We start from the raw sequence: 21745 nt of genomic DNA on the forward strand, positions 1-21745 counted from the left end.
TAGCTCCGATCCCTTCCTCACACCAAGCTCGACAACCCGGGACGCCGAGCCTGTCCCTGCACTGACCAGCTCGACAGCCTCATGACAAGGCTCCGCCGGCACCCGCACAAATGAGGGGCTGGGAAAAGGCAGCCGCGCTCTGGCCCGGGCACAAGTGGCTCGTGAGCCCGGCCCTGTGGAGCTGCAGCTGGGGAAGAGAGGGAGGCTCGGTCCCTTCGGGGGAACCGTCGTCCCCGTTCACCGCAGCCCGGCTCCTCTGCCCCGCCCCCCACGGCCCCCGCCCGCAGCGGCCCCCAGTCCCATCATGTCCTGCAGCCACTGGGCCCCGCGGGGGACTTGTAGCCTCCTGCATGTTAAGGGGACACAGTCTCTGAAAGGTTCACACCCCCACCCCAGGACTGACTTTCCCGATCCTAAAGCCGGAAGGGAGGCCTGGGATCAGACCCGATGTTGGGAGGTGGGTGGGGGCAGACCGGTGGGGGGAGGCAGCGCCGATTTGAGGGACTGGGAGAAAGCAGTGAGGTGTGTTGGAGGGTGGGAGGCGGCGGATCGGGTGCGGGTTTGGGGCCCATCGGATGTTTTGGTCCCGGGATCACAGCTGGTGTTTGGGGGGCGGGCAGAGGTTGTGGGGGAGGGGGGCACATCATGAATTAATTAGGATGTTGGGGGTTGGGGAAAAGCTGGAGTCCCCCTGCTCCGTACGTCTGGCAGAGACGGCAAGAGACAGCGGGGCTGTGCGGGGCGGGCGGGGGCGGAGCGCCCAGGCAGAGGCAGGCGGGCACAGCTGTGCCCAGGTGGAGGTAAAGCACCTGCCCGCACAGGGGAGGACACAGCTCAGCAGGGACAGACAACTCGGTCTTTTCCGGGCCGGACACGCTCGGAGCGCGGTCCAGTGTCCGCGGCCGAGAGCTCAGTGTGAATTCAGCAGCGGGGGCCGGGGAGAGGAAGGGGGTGGGGATGGGATGGGGGGGCAGGGAGGGGGGATGGGCAGTGGGTGGGGCGGGGCCCAGCCCGCAGGCAGCGGGGCCCCCAGCAGCACACGGGGGTCCCAGGGAAGCCCATGGGGGGAGCCCTGGGTGCCAATCACAGACTCATAGAATCCCGCGCCTCTTGCTCCTCATTGGTCCATCCCTAACCCATCGCCCCGCCTCCAGGGAGATCCCTCCCTCTAGGTGCCGCCCCCAGGGATTCCCCGCTCCTCCCCCTGGGGGGGGCACCTCGCGCCCTCCCGGGCCCCGGAACAGCCCAGGCCAATGAGCGGGCGAGGAGGCGGGGCCGGGATCGGGCCAATGAGAGCGGGCGGGAGCCGTGTGGGCCCCGCCCCGCGAGCCGGAGAGCGGGTGGCGCGGGGCTCTGGGCAGCGCTGCGGGGCGGAGCGCGCGGGGAGCGGTGAGTGTCCGGGGCCAGAGCCTCGCCCCCCCCCAACCCCCTGGCCCCTTCTCCGGTCCCTTCCCTCCCCACATCTGTCCCTGTGCCCCGCCCCCCTTACTTTCCCCCGGTCCCTCCCCGCCCCCCCTCACCTGCTCCACCCCCCTGGCCCCTTCCTACCCCGCTCCCCGTCTGCTCCGGTCACTTCTCGCCCCACATGTCCCAGTCTCCCCCCGGCGCGTTCCCCCCCCGCCACCTGCTCCACCCCGGCCCCTCCCACTCCGCGCCGATACCACGCCCCCTCCTCATCTGCCCCGTCTGGTCGGATTCCGCCGTGCCCCAGCCCCTTCCTACCTCGCTCCCCCACGTGCCCCGGCCCCTCCCCTACCCCGATACCACGCCCCCCACTCTCCTCGTCTGCTCCGGTCCCTTCCTGCCCCACATCTGTCTCAGTGCCCCTCCTACTTTCCCCTGGCCCATTCCCGTTCCCGCACCTGTCCTAGTGCCCCCCCGGTCCCTTCCTGCCCCGCCCCCACACCGGTCCCATTCGTCCCTGGTCCCTTCCTGTCTCCTCATTTGTTCCATTTCCACCATCTCCTTCGTAGCTGGCACCTCACCTGTCTCATTCCCCCAGCCATGCTGCCCCTCATCTGCCCTGGTCCCCCCCCGGCCTTTCCTGTCCCCTTTAGTCCACTCCAGCCACCCCTCATGTCATCCCCACTACCCCCGCCCTCTTCCTATCCTCACCTGCCCCGCCCCAGGCCTCCTGCTCCTGCCCCATTTGCACCTGTCCCCTTCCTGCCTCGTCCTAGTCCCCCGCTCCCCTCTGACGCCCTTCTGCCCTGCTTCCCCCAGTTCAGTTTCCTACCTCAGCTCCCCTCTTCTCCTTTGTGTGATTGCCGCTGTAATGCCCTGACTCTCCTCCTCCCCTTCCTTCTCTTCCTCTCCTTCCCACCCTTCCCTTCCCCGGGCATCTGTGGGGAGGGGAGTTTCCCGTTACACCAAGAGAAACTCTCCGTCTCTCTCCAAGGCAGGGTCGGTTTGCCTGCCTGCTGCGGGGTCGCTGGCTGGCTGCTGGTAGAGGCCGCTGGAGAGTGGAACGCAAAGCAAAGTTCCCGCTGCAGCCTCCGGTGAGAATGCAGCAGTGTGACCGCCAGCCCTGCTCTGTAGCTGGCTAATCTCCCTTGTCGCTAGTGGGTCTCTCCTTTCTGTCTGTTCCCTGCCCCTTGTGGGGTCTGCGCGCAGCCGCTGGGCTGGAACAGGAGCTGTGCTGAGCCTGGCTGGCCTGGGAGCTTCTCACTTGGCAATGAATAGAGCCCTGGCAGGGAAATGTCTGTTCAGCTGCTGGGACGGTAACTCATGTGCGGGGGAAGGAGATATGAGAGAGGTGTGAATGCATCTGGGGCGCATGGTGACCTCTCCCCCAATATATTACTAGGTATTAAGGTCTCATGGTATGTTTCTTGGTAGCCTGGCTGTAGAAGTGCTGGGGTGAGGGTGTGATGAGAGAGGGTTAAATGGAAAAGATTAGGAATTCTGGATCTTTTAGATACCTGAGATACAGGGAACGCTGGATTTGAAGCCAGTGGGATTGGTGGTAGACATGGCTCAAAGCAGAGTCTGTGCGGAAGAGGTGAGAATCCTCCTTAGGTAGGAGTTATGTGGCATTTAGACGATGCTATCGGCACTCAAATTCTGCGACCTTACCGGTGAGTCTGGTGCATGAACCCCTAGCTTCTGCAGAATCCAAGCTTTTAGTCTTTTGTTTTGTTTTCAATAGCCCAACTTTTCCAGGGCACTCAGCTCCAGTGAAATTGGTGGGTGCTCAGTGGCTCTGAAAATGGTGCCATGTGTTTCTAGCCCTTCTTGATAGGAAGAGAAACTTCCCAGCATGAGCTGATGTGGGACCAGCTGTCTGAATCTGTTGATGGACAATTCTGGGGCACCTGGTGCTGCTCAGGGCTCTGCTAAGAAGCAGCAGAGAAGTGGAGAAGACCCTAGTGATTTTCACTGCAGCCTTTGGGGGAACTTAATGTGTGGCTGTGAAACTGACAAGAATCATGTCAATTTCATGCTTCCCACAGCTCTGAGCTGCTGCAGAGGCTGGTAATGGAAGTGTGTGGGAGGAAGGAGGAGCTGCCCAAAATATGGAGCCTGGGGGAAGGTAGAGTAGCAGACACCCTACCATGCAGCAGCCGCAGGAGGGGTAAGAGAGCAATTCTCCCTTCTGGAATCCGGGAGGGAAGAGGGGTGTGTGTGTGTGAGAGAGAGAGGGGTGGGGGAGGAATGAGAAACAGAGCCCTTGAAGAGTATGCAGGGACTGCACCCTGATGGGAGTCTTAGCACCCACTGCCTGCCCAGCAGCTGGAGATCAAAGGGGAACTTCTCACTAGGACCCAACCATGTGTATTGTTTGTGGCTTGTCCCTATCTGAAACCTTCCAAACCCTGGGCTGAACCTCAGCGTCCTCTTTCCCGTTAGCTCAGTGCCACAAAGGGGTGTCTGTCGGAGCTGCCCATAGAACTCAGGAGTGCTGGCTCCAGCCCCATGCTTCAGCCAGGCCGGAGGGATGTTTGAGGAAGGGGGATGGTGGAATCTGGGTAACATGTGGGTGGTTTAATGCTCTCCCAGAGATTTGAGGGTGTAAAGGCTAAGTCTTGTCCATAAAAAAGATATGCTTCAGTTGTTCAGCAATGCCTTGTTGTATAGTCTAGTATACATTGCAATCTGTCTGTATGTGTGGCCATTAATCACCTTTCAATGCCCTCTGCTTGTGTGCACAACCCAGTTTCCGCTTGTGCAGGTGCGCATGTAACATCAGTACTCTGAGGGTGCTGACTGAATGGAGAGGAAGAATGGTTCCAGAGCTCCACCAGGGTGTCAGGTCTACATTGCATCAGTGCAGCTGCAGCACTTTAATGAAGATGCTCTCTGCCGACACGAGAGAGCTCTCCCATCGGTGTAGTTAATCCACCCATGCGAGAGGCAGTAGCTATATAGGCAGGAGAAGCTCTGCTGTCTACACTGGTGCTTAGGTTGGTATAACTACGTTGCTTAGTGGTGTGGATTTTTCACACCCCTGAGTGACGGTTACACCAAGTATTTCTGTAGTCTGTAGCCCTGCCCTGAGACTCGGAAAGCTTGGATTTATTTCCTTGCTCCATATCAGACTCCTGGTATGACTTTGAACTAGTCACTTAGTCTCTGTTCTTCAGTTCCCCACTTGTACAGTTACCCCAGTGAGGTAGAGCACATGTTATGAGAGGCTTAATACCTGAAAGACTGAGGTGCTCCGATGCTAAAGTGATAGGGGAGGCACAGACAGAAAACTATACATCAGAGTGGTGTGGCTAAGCAGATTTCCTGTTGTGCTGGATAGTGGCTGGCTGATATTGCCCTGTCTCCAACTACAGCCCCGCCAGCTTGAAACCAATGTGACCACGGCTTCTGTTGCAGAATCACATGTTGCCATCCTGAACCCTCAGCCCAGTACTCTAGACTGGACATGAGCTCTGTGCCTCGATCTCATGAGCAGGGTGAACGCAATCCTTGGATGTATAAGCAGGGGAAGATCAAACAGAAGTAGGGAAGTGGTATTACCTCTGCATATGGCATTAGTAAGACCTCTGCTAGATGCTGTGTACCGTTTTGGTGTCTGCATTTCAAAAGTTACACTGAAAACCTGGGAGGAGTTCAGAAAAAAGCTACAAAAATGATTTGAGGTCTGGAAAAACCTGCCTTGTGGTGGGAGCCTAGAGAAGTTCAGTCTGTGTAGTTTGTCCAAGAGCAGGTTAAAAGGTGACTTGATCATAATCTGCAAATAGCTATGGAAGGGAGGAGATTTCTGAGCGTCGACTGATCTTCAGTCCAGGAGAACAAGGCACCATTGTTGAAAGTTGAAGCTAGACAGATTCAGACAAGAGACAGGGTGCAAATTTTAAGGGAGAGTAATATAGCCATTGCAATAACACACCTAGGAATGTGGGGGGTTTCCCTCACTTGCAATTTTTGAATGAAAACTGTCTGCCTTTCTAAAAGATTTGGTAGAGCTCATGGTGAAGTTATAGTCTTGATCCAGAAATCGCAGGGTGAGGTTCCCTGGCTTGTGGTATGCAGGAGGTCAGACTAGATCATAGTGGTCCCTTCCGGCCCTAAAATCAATGAGTCTAGATGCATATTCAGCTAATTACTATACAAAAGAATAAAACTGGCCAATACTAACAGTAAAACTCACCCACTTCACGCAGACCAATAACTGTTCACTCAGAAAACTTCAAACCTCACCCCATGGAGCTGGTCAGAATTGATATTCCCATTTAACAGAGCGGGAAAATGAGGCCCAAAGTGGCGACATGACTTGTCTGAGGATACCTAAGAAACCAGTGACAGGACTCCTCTCTGTGGGGTCACTGATGGGGAGTTCATAGAAGAATCAAGGGACTGGGGGAAAAACCAGAAAACCTCTCATGAGGAAAGACTGAAGAGCCTGGTCTTGTTTACCTGGGAAAGATGATAAAAGAAGGGATGTAAGTCTGTATGGTCTAGTGGAGGTAGATTGGGAGTGTCTGTTCTCTGTCTCAAACACAAGAACAAAGGGACATTCAGTGGAAAAAAGGCAGGAAATTCAAAACTGATAAAAGGAAACAAATTTTCACATGGTGAATAATTAGCCTGCGGAACCCGCTGCTACTGGATGCTGTTGAGGCTAAGAATTGAGCAACAAAAAGGGATTGGACATTTATATGGATAACAAGAATATGCAGAGCAATAATAGTTAATGCTCCTGTTTCAGGGCTTTAAGATGATCTCTCACTGTTAGGGATTAGGAGGGAACTCTGCATGGAAGAGGGGGAAGTTGACATAATCTTGTGGGGTTTCTTGACCCTTACTCTGAAGCAGCTAGTTTTGGTCACTGTGAAGAGACAAGATACTGGATTCTATCGACCACAAGTCTGATCCAGTCTGGCACTTCCTATGCCCTGGGCAGGGTGTAAGAACTTGGATAGAGCCATACCTAGAACTGAAGAATCTTTGCTCCTTTTCTCTTGTTGTTCATTCGTGCTGCCACACTAGGCTGTGGCGTCTGTATCTTCAGCTCTGCAGGGTCCCCGTGTCTAGAGCCCTGCACATCTGCAGATATCTGCAGACCATGTTTGTGAATCGGATGCTGCTCCAAATTTTGCATCTACATAGGGCTCCACCAGTGTCTCTAGCTTTTGGTGCATTCAACTTAAGGCTGGATGTGAAATGAGGAGTTGGCACTTTCTTGTGAATATTTTCTCAAACTTAGGCCATGGCTACACTTACAGTTTTGCAGCACTGGTAGTTACAGCTGTGTTCGTACAGCTGTGTAGGGCCAGCGCTGTAGTGTGGCCACACTGACAGCTACCAGTGCTGCAGTGTGGCCAGATTTGCAGCACTTGCAGCGCTGTTGGCAGTGGTGCATTGTGGGCAGCTATCCCACAGAGGACCTCGTCCCATTTTGGCGCTGTGGCTTGTGGGAAGGGGAAGGAAGTGTGCGGGTCTTTCCGTTTCCTGTTCCAATGCCCCGTGGTGCTTTGCTACACATTCCGAGCAGTTTGGCGGCATTGTGAGTCTGCAGCGCGATTTCTGAGATTTCTGTTACAAATGGAGCCTGAGCTGCTGAGGACCTTCCTGATGAATGTTGCCAGCACATCACGCATGGCAGTGGAGCTATTCCTTCAGCTGCAAAGTGACAGTGAGGAGTCAGACGATGATATTGAAACGCCTGACGCTCAAGACACTCAATTGCTTGTGGCAGCAACAGACGTGCTCAGCACCGTGGAACGGCGCCTTTGGGCTCGGGAAACCAGCACTGAGTGGTGGGATCACATCGTCCTGCAAGCCTGGGATGACGAGCAGTAGCTGCAGAACTTTTGGATGAGAAAAGCCACTTTCATGGGACTGTGTGCTGAGCTCGCCCCCACTCTGCGGTGCAAGGACACGAGATTGAGAGCTGCCCTGCCAGTGGAGAAGCGGGTGGCTACTGCAGTCTGGAAGCTGGCAACTCCAGACAGCTACCGATCGTGGTGAACCAGTTTGGAGTGGGAAAGTCCACCGTTGGAATGGTGCTGATGCAAGTTTGCATAGCCATTAATCGCACCCTGCTAAGAAGAACTGTGACTCTGGGGAACGTGCAGGACATTGTGGATGGCTTTGCAGAAATGGGTTTCCCTAACTGTGGAGGGGCAATAGATGGGACGCATATTCCTATTCTGTCACCACCCCACCTGGCATCAGAGTACATTAATCGCAAGGGGTATTTCTCCGTGGTTCTGCAAGCGCTTGTGGATCACCATGGGCGTTTCACTGACATTTACTCAGGATGGCCTGGAAAGGTGCATGATGCACGCATCTTTCGGAACAGTGCCCTGTTCAGGAAGCTGAGGGCCGGGACTTTTTTCCCAGACCGCAAGATCACAGTAGGGGACGTCGAAATGCCCACTGTGATCCTTGGAGACCCCGCTTACCCCTTAATGCCTTGGCTCAACTACAGGCTGAGCCGGTGCAGAATGACTGTGGAGTGTGCTTTTGGCCGTTTGAAAGCCCGCTGGAGGTGTCTTTATGGGAAGCTAGATTTGGGGGAAAGCAGCATCTCCGCTGTTATATCCGCGTGCTGTACCCTCCATAATATTTGTGAAGGGAAGGGTGAAAGATTCAGTGAGGAATGGACCTCCGAGGTTCAACGCCTAGAGGATGAATTTGCACAGCCAGAGAGCAGAGCTACTAGAGAGGCCCAGGAAAGGGCTTCAAGGATTAGGGATGCCCTAAGGGAGCAATTTGATGCTGAGAGCCAACAGTAATGTTTGGTGCCTTTGCTGTGCTCCTTTCTACCTTGGGGTACAATATTTACCACTTCCTGCAATAATAAAAAGTATTGTAAAAGCCATAAAATCCTTTATTCACAGTACAGTACATAAAAGGCCAGGGGGGTTAGGGTGGTGGACTGTACATTCAGAGGTTTGAATATGTCCTGTTTGGATTAGTGTTCAATGTTTGCTGCACTTCAGGATTACTATGCTGCAGAGTAATGGGGGTGGAGTGCACAGGGTAAGAATTATAGTTATCAGGGCTGGTAGGTGATCGTACAGGTGTTGGGGGCAGCTGGGGGTAATAAGAAACTGGCTGCTGGAGAAAGGTGTTTTGTGCAAATACTGGGGAACAAGAAAGAGAGCCTTGGGAGGGGTGTGAGTTACCACGATACAGATCTGCCTGCATGGCTATGAGAGACTCGAAAGAGTCAGTTTGGCGAGCCAGGAGGCTTATCATCTGCTTTGAGGTTTTTTTGGTAGCCAATTCCTTTCTCCTGCTTTCTGTTTGCCTCCACTCATACATTTTCTCTCTCCATTCCTGCGTCTTCCTACTTTCTCTGTTGTAGTGATTCATAACTGCTTTGATCAACTCCTCTTTTGATTTTCGTGGATTTTTTCTCAAGTTCTGCAACCGACGTGAGGCCGGTGATCCGGCTGCATTAGTCAAGGTCACTAAAAAAAACATAGCTAGAAACATGTAATACACAGAGGCTACATTGTTTATTATCACACAGTGAAGGAGTTTTTAGACTTTTTGTAGCATCCTTCCCACATACCTCACATAACACAGAGAGGCCAGGGAAGCGAAGGCATGGCGAGCAATGGGGTGAGTGTTTCTGCCTCGATTTCACCTGGGAGGGGGAACTGACCGATGGGTCACTGGGGTTTATCTGCACTGGGTACAGGAGGTAGCTGGTGCCCTGCACAGGGGACAGTAGGGAACATGAAGCTGGCGAGCTGCTGGCGGGGGACGGCGGTCCGCAGAACTGCCGGCCTGCTGGTGGTGGGGGGGAACACACCGCGGTGCTGGCTGCCTGCTGGGGGGGGGGAACGCACCACGGTGCTGGCTGCCTGCTGGAAGGGGGTGGGGAGACCGGAGCGCACCACGGGGCTGGCTACGTGATGGAAGGGGGGAGGGGAGGAAGACCGGAACGCACCGCGGGGCTGGCTGCCTGCTGGAAGGGGGGGGGGGGGCGACGGGAACGCACCGCGGGGCTGGCTACCTGCTGGAAGGGGTGGGGGGGGAGCCTGGAGCACACCGCGGGGCTGGTTACCTGCTGGCGGGGGGGGGGGGGGGACCGCGAACCTGGCGCCCTGCACTCAAGTATCCCTAAATTCTCAACAGGGTTTCCTACTGCCAGACATATCACTGCTGCGTGTTACCTGGGAAGAGAGAGGAGGGTCTTCTACAGCAATGTGGATACCGCCCTGGCCCCTATGCAGCTTGCCTGTGTGCAGCCATGGTCCCCCCACCCCTCGCTGCACAGTGGATCGGACGAGTTAGCCTGACCGGGACAAGGACCACGGTGGCTCTCCCGATAAACTTGCGAAAGCACATTGCCCACGCTCTGGCTGCAACTTTTCAAGAGATTACTGAGGCCAATTACAGAGACGTGATAGAGCAAATCAATGGGCTATTCCACGTTTAGGCATGCATGCAGGCAGCCATAACCCAAACCGTCCTCTCCCAAAACATAAAAATCTGCTTACCCCGAGCACGGTCCTCTGGTTCTTCCTCACCAGCAACTTCCAGCTGCTACGACTGGCTAGCCTCCTCCTGGCTTGAGAAGAGCTCCTGGCTGCATGTGTACTGGGACTCCGGGGTGTCTCCCTCCACGCCAGTAGCCTCACTGTTGGCTTCCTCTACACCCTCCCCCACTTCTCCCTGCTCTGAACTCTCCATCGTGCTCCTCGGATTGGCAGTGGGGTCACACTCAAGTATGGCATTCAGCTCCTTGTAAAAACGGCAGGTCGTGGGGGCAGGTCGTGGGGGCAGCTCCTGAGCAGCGATTTCCCTCACGGGCTTTGCAGTAAGCAATGCGCAGCTCCTTAATTTTGACCCTGCACTGCAACGCGTCCTGTTCATGGCCCCTTCTCAGCAAGGACTGTGATATCTGCCCATAGGTATCATAATTTCTCTGGCTGGAGCGCAGCTGTGACTGCACAGCTTCCTCACCCCAAACACTGATGAGGTCCTGCAGCTCGGAATTGTTCCATGCTGGGGCTCGTTTGGGGCGTGGAGGCATGGTCGCTGATTGATTGAATGATTGATTGCACTCCACACCTGGCTGAGCAAACAGGAAGGGGATTTTTAAAATTCCCGGGGCATTTAAAGGTGGGGTCAGCTGAGCCCAGGGCAGTGGAGTGTGCAGGATTACCAGAGAGGCTTAAAAGGTATGCTGGGATACCTTCTTATACCCCAGAGGTCAATAAAAGTGCTGGTGGGTGTCCACACTTGCTGACCAGCGCTGGATTACTAGCGCTGGAATCGCTACACCTGAGGCTTGACCGGGTGTACAGCCAGCGCTGCAACCAGGGAGTTGCAGCACTGGCTGTGCTTTGCAAGTGTGGCCACATCCTAAGTTGCAGCATTGTAACCCCCTCACCAGCGCTGCAACTCTCTAGTGTAGCCATGGCCTTAGACAGAGTTTGGCTGATGTGAAGATGAGATTGAACATAGAATCATTAGGGTTGGAAGGGACTTCAAGGGCTTGTCTACATCAGAAAGTTGCAGCGCTGGTGAGGGAGTTACAGCGCTGCAACTTTGAGAGTGTCCACATCTGCAGGGCATCACCAGCGCTGCAACTCCCTGTTTGCAGCGCTGGCCGTACTCCCGTTTTGTCTCGGGTGTAGAGGATCCAGCGCTGGTGATCCAGCGCTGGTAATGCAATGTAGACACTCACCAGCGCTTTTCTTGACCTCCGTGGAAGGAGGAAGCCTCTGGTAATCAAGCTGGTTTCCTTTCCCGGTTTGCTCTCTCGGTCCCGGAGCCAGCCAGCAAACCGCGGGGAAGGAGACCTGCTTGCTCGGGGTTCCGGGACCGAGAGAGCAAACCGGGAACGCCGCGGTTTGCTCTCTCGGTCCCGGAGCCAGCCAGCAAACCGCAGGGAAGGAGACCTGCTTGCTCGGGGTTCCGGGACCGAGAGAGCAAACCGCGGCGAAGCTGGTTTCCTTTCCCGGTTTGCTCTCTCGGTCCCGGAACCCCGAGCAAGCAGGTCTCCTTCCCCGCGGTTTGCTGGCTGGCTCCGGGACCGAGAGAGCAAACCGCGGCGTTCCCGGTTTGCTCTCTCGGTCCCGGAACCCCGAGCAAGCAGGTCTCCTTCCCCGCGGTTTGCTGGCTGGCTCCGGGACCGAGAGAGCAAACCGCGGCGTTCCCGGTTTGCTCTCTCGGTCCCGGAACCCCGAGCAAGCAGGTCTCCTTCCCTGCGGTTTGCTGGCTGGCTCCGGGACCGAGAGAGCAAACCGCGGCGAAGCTGGTTTCCTTTCCCGGTTTGCTCTCTCGGTCCCGGAACCCCCCTTGAAGCCGCCCAACAGCGCTGCAGTGTGGCCACATCTAACACCACTTGCAGCGCTGGTTGCTGTAAGTGTGGCCACTCTGCAGCGCTGGCCCTATACAGCTGTACTAATACAGCTGTAACAACCAGCGCTGCAAAATTTTAGATGTAGACATGGCCCAAGAGATCATCTAGTCCAACCCGCTGCTCAAAGCAGGGCCAATCCCCAAATGGCCCCTTTAAGGATTGAACTCACAACCTGGGTTTAGCAGGCCACTGCTCAAACCACTGAGCTACCCTTCCCCCCAATGCAGCTAACTAATTCCTGACACCATCAGTTTACTTGCTAGGGCAAATTTCCTTCTTGCCAGTGTCAAATAAAAGGCCTAGAACCTCAGTTTATATCTAACGAATGTGTATCTCAGTGTGATGACAAAGAAAACCCTCTGAGTATGAACTAGTGCCGTGTAGTCAGGCTGAATCTGCCTGGCTTCGCTGCTGCTGCTTATATCTTTGCCAAGCTGCAGCAGTGCGAAAGACGCTGGGCAGTTGAATTGCAGGTGTGAGCCCCATGTAACAGTCAAGAATCATGTCCGTTGCACTTAGTGGCTGCTTGTGCTAAGGCTGTGATCAGCAGTAAGGAGCACTTGAGCTGTTCGCGCGGGGTGAGGAGCTGAAAACAGAGGCAGAGGAGGGATACAGTACAGGGTAGAATATCAAACATCTTTGTACCCCTTGTCTATTTCCTACCCCTCCCCCATTTCAAAACTGCTAGGGAGGCCTTTTTGTGTGTGTGAGAAAGAGAGAGAGAGAAGATCTTTTTCTCTTCCATCAATGAAACAGGAGCCCAGGGCTGAGTTAGCTCCTTGCCAGAGACTGATAGGAAAGGTGTAGCCAGTTGTGCACTGTCTTTTGAGAAGGCCCTGGTAGGAATCCCAGCACCCTCGCCCTTCCCAGAAGCAGGGGGCACTGGGCTTCCAGGGTGGGCATCGCCCCTCGAGGTCTGTACCAGCTCCTTCCCTGTCCAGTCTAGGACTGGCCTTTGCTTTGCAGGTGGCTTGCGAATTTCTTTCGAGCCATGGACTGAAATGTCCATGAACTCTGCAAGCTGTTTACGCCGAGGTGATTGTCCCACAGGTGTGGGGCAGGAGAATAATCAGTCTTTGTGAAATGCCTTGAGGTGGGGGGGGGGGATATAGAAAAGTAGAATCTTGCTCTGATTGGCTGGCATGTTTCTAAACACATGTGATTGCCCAGGGATGTAATGCCAGTGATTTGGGGTAAGGTTGGGCCCTCGTAGTTCAGACAGGGCCGGCTCCTGGCACCAGTGAAGGAAGCAGGTGCCTGGTGCGGCCAATGGAAAGAGGCGGCACATCTGGGTCTTTGGCGGCGAGTCCCTCTCTTCCTCTTTGAGCTGCTGCCAAAGAGGAAGGGAGGGACCGAAGGACCCGCTGCCAAATTGCTGCTGAAGAATGAAGCAGCACAATTGAGGTGCTGTGGATTGGCTTTATTCCTCCCCCTCCCCTGCTTTGCGGCTTGGGGTAGCAAAAAAGCTGGACCCGGCTCTGAGTTCAGAACACACAGACACAGTGAAACACATTTGAATAGACCGGAGTTTAGATGATCTTGTTGTTTATAAATAATGATGACTTCGTTGGCTGAAATGGCCACCTTCTCTCCAGTCTGGGAGAAGCTGGCTCTGGATCCACTGTGCAGTTGTCTAGAATGGAGAAGAGTCATTTCGTTTTTGTTCATCTCTGTATTTGGCTGGTCATTACGGCGCTCAGCTAAACCTCTGCTCCCTGTTTGCGATGCAACCGTCTCCTTCTTCCTGTAAATGTTAACGCTGGAGGCAAGTCCCAGGTCTTAGGCAGGATCACAGATGAGCCAGCTAGCCGGGCCACTGGGCTAGTCGGAAGGGGTCACCCAGTCAGAGTGCTCGAAGGCAGGCTAAGCTCAGTCTGTGAGGCAGAAAGGGGAACCTTGACTTCCAGGGTACATCTACATTGCAATGAAAAACCCGCGGCACCAAGTCTCGTGGGGCTCGGGCTGTGGGGATAGAAAGAGCAGTGTAGATGCTCAGGCTCAAGCTGGGCCCAGGCTCTGAGACCCTCCCCCGTGGGTCTCTAATTGCAGTGTAGACGTGCCCCTGTTTTCCTAGCTGATGGGTAAGGATGAGGGCTGCAGAGGATCCTGATGTTTGGTTTCTTACTGAGGTTTTGAATGTCTCCATTGCAGCCTTTTAAGGTGCCAGGGTACCATGGTGATATGGGGGTTGATGGGGGTGAAAGATGTACTATTAGAAAGGTAACAAAATAAAATTCCAAATATGGTCAGTTTTAACGTTTGATCCCAGTCGCTCCTGACCTGGGCTCATCAGGGTATTAATGCCACAAGGTGCGGCCAGTTTCACTGCACTTGCAGTTCATCCTTAAAAATACTCGAGACCAGATAACCAAACCGAGCCAAGTGTATTGTCGAAAGACACAATACAGCGATAAGGAAAGGAGGCATGGGAAGGAAATTCAGTGTGTTCGCCTTGCACAGAAGGTATGCTTCAAAGATGTGCATTTCAGCGAGCAGTATTTATAAGATGATTTTACAAGTTACAAATCTCTCTCTACGTCACTAAAACCCAACCCACCAGGCTGTCCCAGATCCTTTACTTGTTGTTCTGGACCTTCCTTAGTCTTGTTTCGAGTACCAACATTCCAGGTACTGGTTCGTGAAGGCATCTTCCCGGCTTGTGCCAGGGCAGAACGTTAATGTATTTTTGTCTTTGGCAAGTGTCCCATTTTCTAATGCCAAAGCCGACTTCAGCTTTGTGAAGTGTTGTGGGACACGTGACGTGGTGAACAGAATTGTAGGAAGAGCCTAATACATTCAGTTAACGTAACTTCCCAGCACTTGTATAAGAATGTATAGTCTATTAATATCGTGCACATAATACCTATCAATGTGGTGTATTCTATGCTTAACACATGTTTTGCCTAACAAGGGCAATTTAGGCAATTTTTTTCCAATGCCATAAGAATTCTGGGGAAGACTGATTAGGGGACTTCCCAAAGCACCTTTAATATAGGGGGCACTGGCCTTTAATGTAAAGAGAGAACGGTTTGCGTTCATGCTGCATCCCGTCCCTTCAGCCTACAGTTCCCTGCAAAAGCAGTGTGTATGCACCGTAACTTGTCAAAGGGGTGTTTGTGGGTCCTAAAGCTCTTACAGACGTAACATGCTGGCCAGATTTGCAGCATGTTCACCTCTAGTGGCTGGTCGGCTGGAAGAGAAAACTTCCTGCTCCTGCCAGCTAATGGAGTTGCCCCTGGGCTCACATGGTAGAGGGCTGGGCTGTGCTGTGCTTTTGAAGGTCCTAGGTTCAAACTCTGCTTATGATTTGTGTGGGAGGTGAGGGGATGATTACACTAGCAAGCTAGGTATGATGGGTGTGGAGAAGGAATTGACCAGCTTGTGAGCTGGTTACCTTCAGATTTTTTCCTAGGGGGTGGGGAGCCTAGGGATCTTAGCATCAACGCTGCACTAGTGTAAGAGCAAGTATTCTGAAGTGAAGCGTGCCCTGGCCTGGGTAACTCCGCTTGTATTGCAAGGGAGGGATGCAGGTGGCTGGACACTGTGGTGATGTGCGGCCGTAAATAGATAATTATACTGTGGTTGCAGGATCTTCATCCTCGGTCTTGTGCCTGAAGCGTGAGGCAGGGCAGAACTCCTGGCTCTTTGTTTGTGATTGAAATTACAAGCTAATGATGAAAATCGCCCACTCATCTCCCTAAGATTAACGTGGTAAATAAATCGGCTAGGCGGGGGGGAGCTGCGTTTGGGTGGCGTTAGTGGAAAAGCTATAAAGCCTGCAGCTTTCTCCAGTTAGGAGGCTCGAGGAAGGAGCCGAAAGCCGATTAAAATATGCACTGAGGTGAGTAAGCAAAGTGAAAAGGGGTTAAAATGTATTTCCTCTTTCAAAGCGGATTATCTTCTGCCCTAGAATGAGAATGTAGCTTTTGTACAGAACTTGACTGACCCAAATTCCCCGTAACTAGAAGCACGTTTCACTGGTGGGTCTGATGCTAAATTTTATCTTTGATTAATTTTTAAATTCAGTATTCCCAGCTTGAATTCTTTCTCCAAACAGTTTTTTAAATGATTATTCAAAGCATTCCATGGCAGACTGATAGCAAGTGTTTGCTTGGGGGTGTGTGTGGGGATATGTGTGAGGTCTACATGGAGGTGATTTTAAAGAGACTGTTTGGTTTAGTGGTTAGAACAGGGGACTGGCAGTGGGTTGGCCTGGACTCTATTTCCCCAGAGGTCCTGTGCGGTGTTAATCCTGAGTTGGAAGGTGATCCTCGCTAATTTCATGTGAGTGCCTGTATGGGACTGAGCTCTCTTGTGTTGAGGATAAATTGGTGGATGTTCAGGGGCTAAGCTGCTGCAGTGGTGTGGGCCATGTGGGCTCCCAGAGAGCTGTGTTGCGACTATTGAGGGAAAACCAAGCAGGAGTCCTCTAGCTGGCTGAGGCAGACGAAGGCCACCTGCATTGCTGTCTTATGGATGCAGGATTGCAAATCTGAAACCTAGAGCTAGGGAAAGGAGCCAGTCCTGTCCTACCTGAATATCTAAAACACGTGTGGCTACTGTAACATGCCTCTTGGTAGTCTTCTGTGCCATGCAAACTTGCCGGTTCATTCCCCCGGGGCTATTGGCACTCATAAATCATAGCCCATGACTTTGGGTTCATGTTCTTCCTTCCTTCGCTTCATCACAGCTTCGTGAGCCAATGGCTTGAGAAAGACCCATCACCCTCGGTATCTTGGGTGCTGTGATCTCACTGCACTTAAGGCACAGGCTTTACCCTGGCTGCTCCTGCTGTGGCAGGTAATTTATGTCGCCACCGTTTGATGTCTGGGGGAAGCTGGCACAGAGAGAGCAAGGATGAGCAAATGGCAGAGCCAGGAACAGAACCCAGGAATTCTGCCTCCCCAGGGCATAGCGACACTGCAAAAAAAACCCTGCTCTTAACCTGTGTTAAAACAGCAGCGAAGATCTGGCAACTCAGGTTAGCAGCTTGAGTTAAAACTTATAAGGTTAAAAGTTATAAAACTTGCAATTCAAGCTGCTAAGCCAAGCTGCCGTGCCTTCAGCACTATTCGAACCCCTCTTAGCCAACCCGAGTTAACACCACACGCTTTCTGTTTTTGGCCCTGTCGCTATACCCCCAGCCCTGTGCTCAGATCACACCCCTCCTCTCCTTGATTAGCACATCAGGGTGCCACATGGTGTCTCTTTCCCACATGCGCTGGAAGAACTCTCCGCCTCCAATGGTTAACTGTGTCGCCTTTTCATCATCTCACCCCTGCTTATTATTTATATTGCAGTTGAACACAGAGGCCCCCGTCAGGGTCAGCGCCACAGTGCTGGACACTGTGCAGCCAGAACTGTTTGGAGCGAGCTGGTTCTTAGTGCTGGATCTTTCCTATTCAAGCAAACACTAGAATGGTCCTGCTCTCCGTGCAATGCAAATTCTTTGCCGCAGCCTTTGCCTACGAGCATACTGAGCATTTCAAAGGCTCCTCCTTCCCTTCCTCACCCTCTGGGTATTAACACCTATGTCCTAAGTAAACCTTCCTCCTCTTTGCCAGGTGTCTGCCGGGAGTTCAGTGAACTCCCTAACCCTGAGCCAGGCACTCCTGGCTGTGGTGTGATATGACCGCCTTGGCTAGTGAACGTGTCCCTGGTTCTGGCACCGGCTTATTGGAACACTTTTTACACACACAATAAAACTCCCACTGGTGTCTGTATTGACAGGGTTGGTTGGATGGCAGCTCCATGCGGGTGTCCGTTGTTCATCTGTGGTCGGCTGTTAAGGCCCTTTTGGGTCAGACAGCCTGGGACCTCCATGCCGCTGGCTCAGAGTGAGCTTGTGCAGAGGTACCAGCTTAGCGATGTAATTGATTAATGTACACATCAGCTGTGTGGCCAGTGTGACAGACCCAGGCCAGTGGGGTACAGGAGTCTGGTAGAGGGAAAATATACTGGTCAGTGGATGAGTAGTTTTCTGTTCCCTGAGTGACCAGAGCAGGGGCTGCACTAAAGTAATCAGGAACCTGCTAGAACCAATTAAGGCAGACAGGCTGATTAGATCACCTGCAGCCAATCAAGGCAGGCTAATCAGGGTACTTGGGTTTAAAAAGGAGCTCACTCCAGTCAGGGAGTGGGGAGCCAGAGGAGAGGAAGTGCGTGTGAGGAGCTGGGAGCAAGAGGCACAAGGAGCTGAGAGTGAGAGGCTGTGCTGCTGGAGGACTAAGGAGTACAAGGGTTATCAGACACGAGGAGGAAAGTCCTGCGGTGAGGACAAAGAAGGTGTTTGGAGGAGGCCATGGGGAAGTAGCCCAGGGAGTTGTAGCTGTCATGCAGCTGTTACAGGAGGCACTATAGACAGCTGCAATCCACAGGGCCCTGGGCTGGAACCTGGAGTAGAGGGTGGTCCGGGTTCCCCCCAAACCTCCCAACTCCTGATCAGACACAGGAGGAGTTGATCCAGACTGTAGGGAAGATCACTGAGGTGAGTAAATCTGCCAATAAGCGCAGGACCCACCAAGGTAGAGGAGGAACTTTGTCACACCAGATACGCACAGGCGTTGGTAGGAATGACGCTTCCTGGGGGTACCCTGGCTTATAAGTAGGGCCCTACCAAATTTACGGTCCATTTTGGTCAATTTTACAGTCATAGGATTTTAAAAATTGTCAATTTCATGCTTTCAGCTATTTAAATCTGAAATGTCAGTGTTGTAATTGTAGGGGTCCTGACCTAAGTTCCTTCTAAGCTGTGCAGCCGCATAGCTGCCCATTAAGCCCTGCGTGGGGGATCAGGGCCATGTTGGGGAGAGGTGCTTCTCCCCTAGCACGGGCCTGCCTGCGGCGGGGAGAAATTGCTGGGAGGAGTCCTCTTCTCCCCGCCGTAGCCTGCAGCGTAAACCCCCTCATCTTTAGTCCCACCGCAGAGCCTGCACCCCCAGCTAGAGCCCTCACCCTTCCTGAACCCCAACTCTCTGCCCCAGCCATGAGCCCCTCACCTCTGACCCCATCCTGGAGCCCTCACCCCTCCACATCCCAATTCTCTGCCCCAACCCTGAGCGCGCCTCCCCCCCGTCCAAACCCCTCAGCCTACTCCGCCACATGAATTTTGTTATGTGCACCAACCTGACGTGACACATCGTCTCATATTGGTCCACATAACAAAATTCATTCCGCACGTGCATAAGAAAAAGTAGAGGAAACGCTGGTCCTGACCCAAAAAGGAGTTGTAGGAGGTCTCAAGGTTATCGTAGGAGGATTTGTGGTACTGCATGTCCTTACTTCTGTGCTGCTGCTGACAATGGTGCTGCCTTCAGAGCTGGACAGCTGGAAAGTGCTGGCTGCTGGCCGGGAGCCCAGCTCTGAAGGCAGAGCTGCTGCCAGCAGCAGCACAGAAGTAAGCATGGCATGGGATGGTGCTGCCACCCTTACTTCTGCGCTGCTACTGGTGGGGCGTCGCCCTCAGAGCTGGGTGCGTGGTCAATAGTCGCCACTCTCCAGCTGCCCAGTTCTGAAGGCAGCACAGAAGTAAGGGTGGCAATACTGTGACCCCCTAAAATAACCTTGTGAACCCCCCTCCCCCCCCCCAACTCCCTTTTGGGTCAGGACCCCTAATTGAAGAAATGCTGGTCTCCCCTGGGAAATCTGCATCGTATAGGATAAAAGCACACAAAAGACCAGATTTCACTTGGGAGACCGGATCTCACAGTCCGTGACACGTTTTTCATGGCCATGAATTTGGTGGGGCCCTAGTTATGAGACAACTCACTAGCACCTGCCCGTCTTGTGAAGAAACCTCATCTGTGCCTGCCGTACAGCAGCTCCCCAACCCACCAGCAGCACGAGCACTCCCCTCTAGGTCTGTGCAGGCCCTCCTGTCATACTGTGGGATAGCGATAGGAACGCTCCAGCCCCAATCCTCTCCTGGGAGTGTCCAGCCCCTGGTCCTTTGGACACTTGCAGTGCCACAGATCCGCTGCTTGCAACGAAGCAGCTTACACCAGCTTGCCAGTTCCACCTCAGATCCCCGCTCTGCTTAACCCACGGCACTGAGCTTTGATTTCACTATTGGCCAATCTAAGTTTATTTACCAGAGTAGAGATTCAAGTAGAAGTATTGGAAAGAAATGGTCTGTGTGTCCTGTAAAGTCATAACACACACAGAGCCTGGGCTTGAGTAACTGAAGCCTCTCGGGACTCGCAGGTTATTGCTGACCCAAAATCCTTGCCGCAGTTTACAGTCAGGCCAGCTGTGATCTTCCTTTCATGAGACATCCAGGCTGTCAGTTTGCTCCCTAGTTGAAGGATTCAGTGTCTTTGTGCTCCAGGGCATAGCAGCCCCAGCCTTTCTTTAAAAACAGGGTAGCACCCCACCCCCCCTTGTACCAAAGGCCTGAGTTAAAGCAGGCTGCTGTCTCTATGCCCCAGGTACTCCCCCGCCCCCCCAGCAGGATTTGACAGTGGGCGTGTGACACCTACCTGAGCTGTGCAGCTAGTCACGAAGTCGTTGACCGAAGGGCATGCTTTCCTGCAGTGCGTTCCATTCTAGGGTCTTCAAGCCTTTGTGAGCAGTAGTGAATGAACCCTGCTTCTGCGGGGCTGGTGACGATTAAGGCATGGAGACGTGAATTGACTGCACAGGGGAAATCTGGGTCAGCACCTGAACTGGAACCCAGGAGTTCTAGGCTCCCTATCTCCTGCTCAAGGTTATGCTGGCTGTCTCCTAAACTGTCAGGCTACAGCTAAAAATCCATTACTAAGCTAGAATTTGGCACTGGCTGGACAGCACTGAGATCTGAGCCCTGTGCTCACACCCCAGGAGAAGTGCAGAACAGACAGCACCAGTTCCTCGTCTCTCCAGAGGGGAGAGAATTCCTGTCTGGCTGGCCTACTCGATCCGTGTGTGTTCTGCTGGCAGTGCTAACAGGGGCCCATGCTCTGTGGGTGGGGAGGGCATTTGTCCTCTGGGAGCTGGGCTAAACTCATGTCCTATGGCAGTCATTAAACTGCCATCAGATGGGAACTGCTCCTTGCGCGTGATTCACATTGGTGACTCAGCCCTGGTCTACACTATGACTTTAGATCGAATTTAGCAGCGTTAGATTGATTTAACCTTGCGCCTGTCCACACGACGAAGTCATTTTGGTCAACTTAAAGGGCTCTTAAAATTGATTTCTGTACTCTTCCCCGATGAGGGGATTAGCGCTGAAATCGGCCTTGCAGGGTTGAATTTGGGGTAGTGTGCACGCAATTTGACGGTATTGGCCTCCGGGAGCTATGCCAGAGTGCTCCATTGTGACTGCTCTGGACAGCACTCTCAGCTGAGAGGCACTGGCCAGGTACACAGGAAAAACCCTGCGAACTTCTGAATTTCATTTCCTGTTTGGTCAGCGTAGCGAGCTGATCAGCACAGGTGCCCATGCAGAGCTCATCAGCACAGGTGACCATGGAGTCCCTGAATCACAAAAGAGCTCCAGCATGGACCAAATGGGAGGTACTGGATCAGGTACCGAGCGCTGTATGGGGAGACGAATCCATGCTGTCATGGATTCATAGACCCTAGGACTGGAAGGGACTTCGAGAGGTCATCGAGTCTAGTCCCCTGCCCTCACGGCAGGACCAAATACTGTCTAGACCATCCCAGATAGACATTTATCTAACCTACTTTTAAATATTTCCAGAGCTGGAGATTCCGCAATCTCCCTAGGCAGTTTATGCCAATGTTTAACCACTCTGACAATTAGGAACTTTTTCCTAATGTCCAACCTAAACCTTCCATGCTGCAGTTTAAGGCCATTGCTTCTTGTTCTATCCTTAGAGGCTAAGACGAACACGTTTTCTCCCACCTCTTTATGACTCCCTTTTAGATACTTGAAAACTGCTATCATGTCCCCTCTCAGTCTTCTCTTTTCCAAACTAAACAAACCCAATTCTTTCAGCCTTCCTTCATAGGTCATGTTCTCTA

General features: G+C 53.2%; 1 protein-coding gene across 2 annotated transcripts in view; it reads left to right on the forward strand.

Moving 5' to 3' along the window:
- The first annotated feature begins 1325 nt into the window (after positions 1-1325).
- C5H20orf27 (chromosome 5 C20orf27 homolog) overlaps positions 1326-21745 on the forward strand; it is a 181374-nt gene continuing 160954 nt past the window's right edge. Inside the window, exon 1 of one of the 2 annotated variants that reach the window (XM_030563249.1) lies at positions 1326-1389. The gene's annotated coding sequence lies outside the window, so the exon portion shown is untranslated. Of the gene's footprint in view, positions 1390-2405; positions 2499-21745 lie in introns of those variants that run through there. The other variant, XM_030563248.1, reaches the window with a different exon arrangement.

The sequence above is a fragment of the Gopherus evgoodei genome, chromosome 5 (genome assembly GCF_007399415.2).
Source record: "Gopherus evgoodei ecotype Sinaloan lineage chromosome 5, rGopEvg1_v1.p, whole genome shotgun sequence".
Classification (NCBI taxonomy): domain Eukaryota; kingdom Metazoa; phylum Chordata; order Testudines; family Testudinidae; genus Gopherus; species Gopherus evgoodei.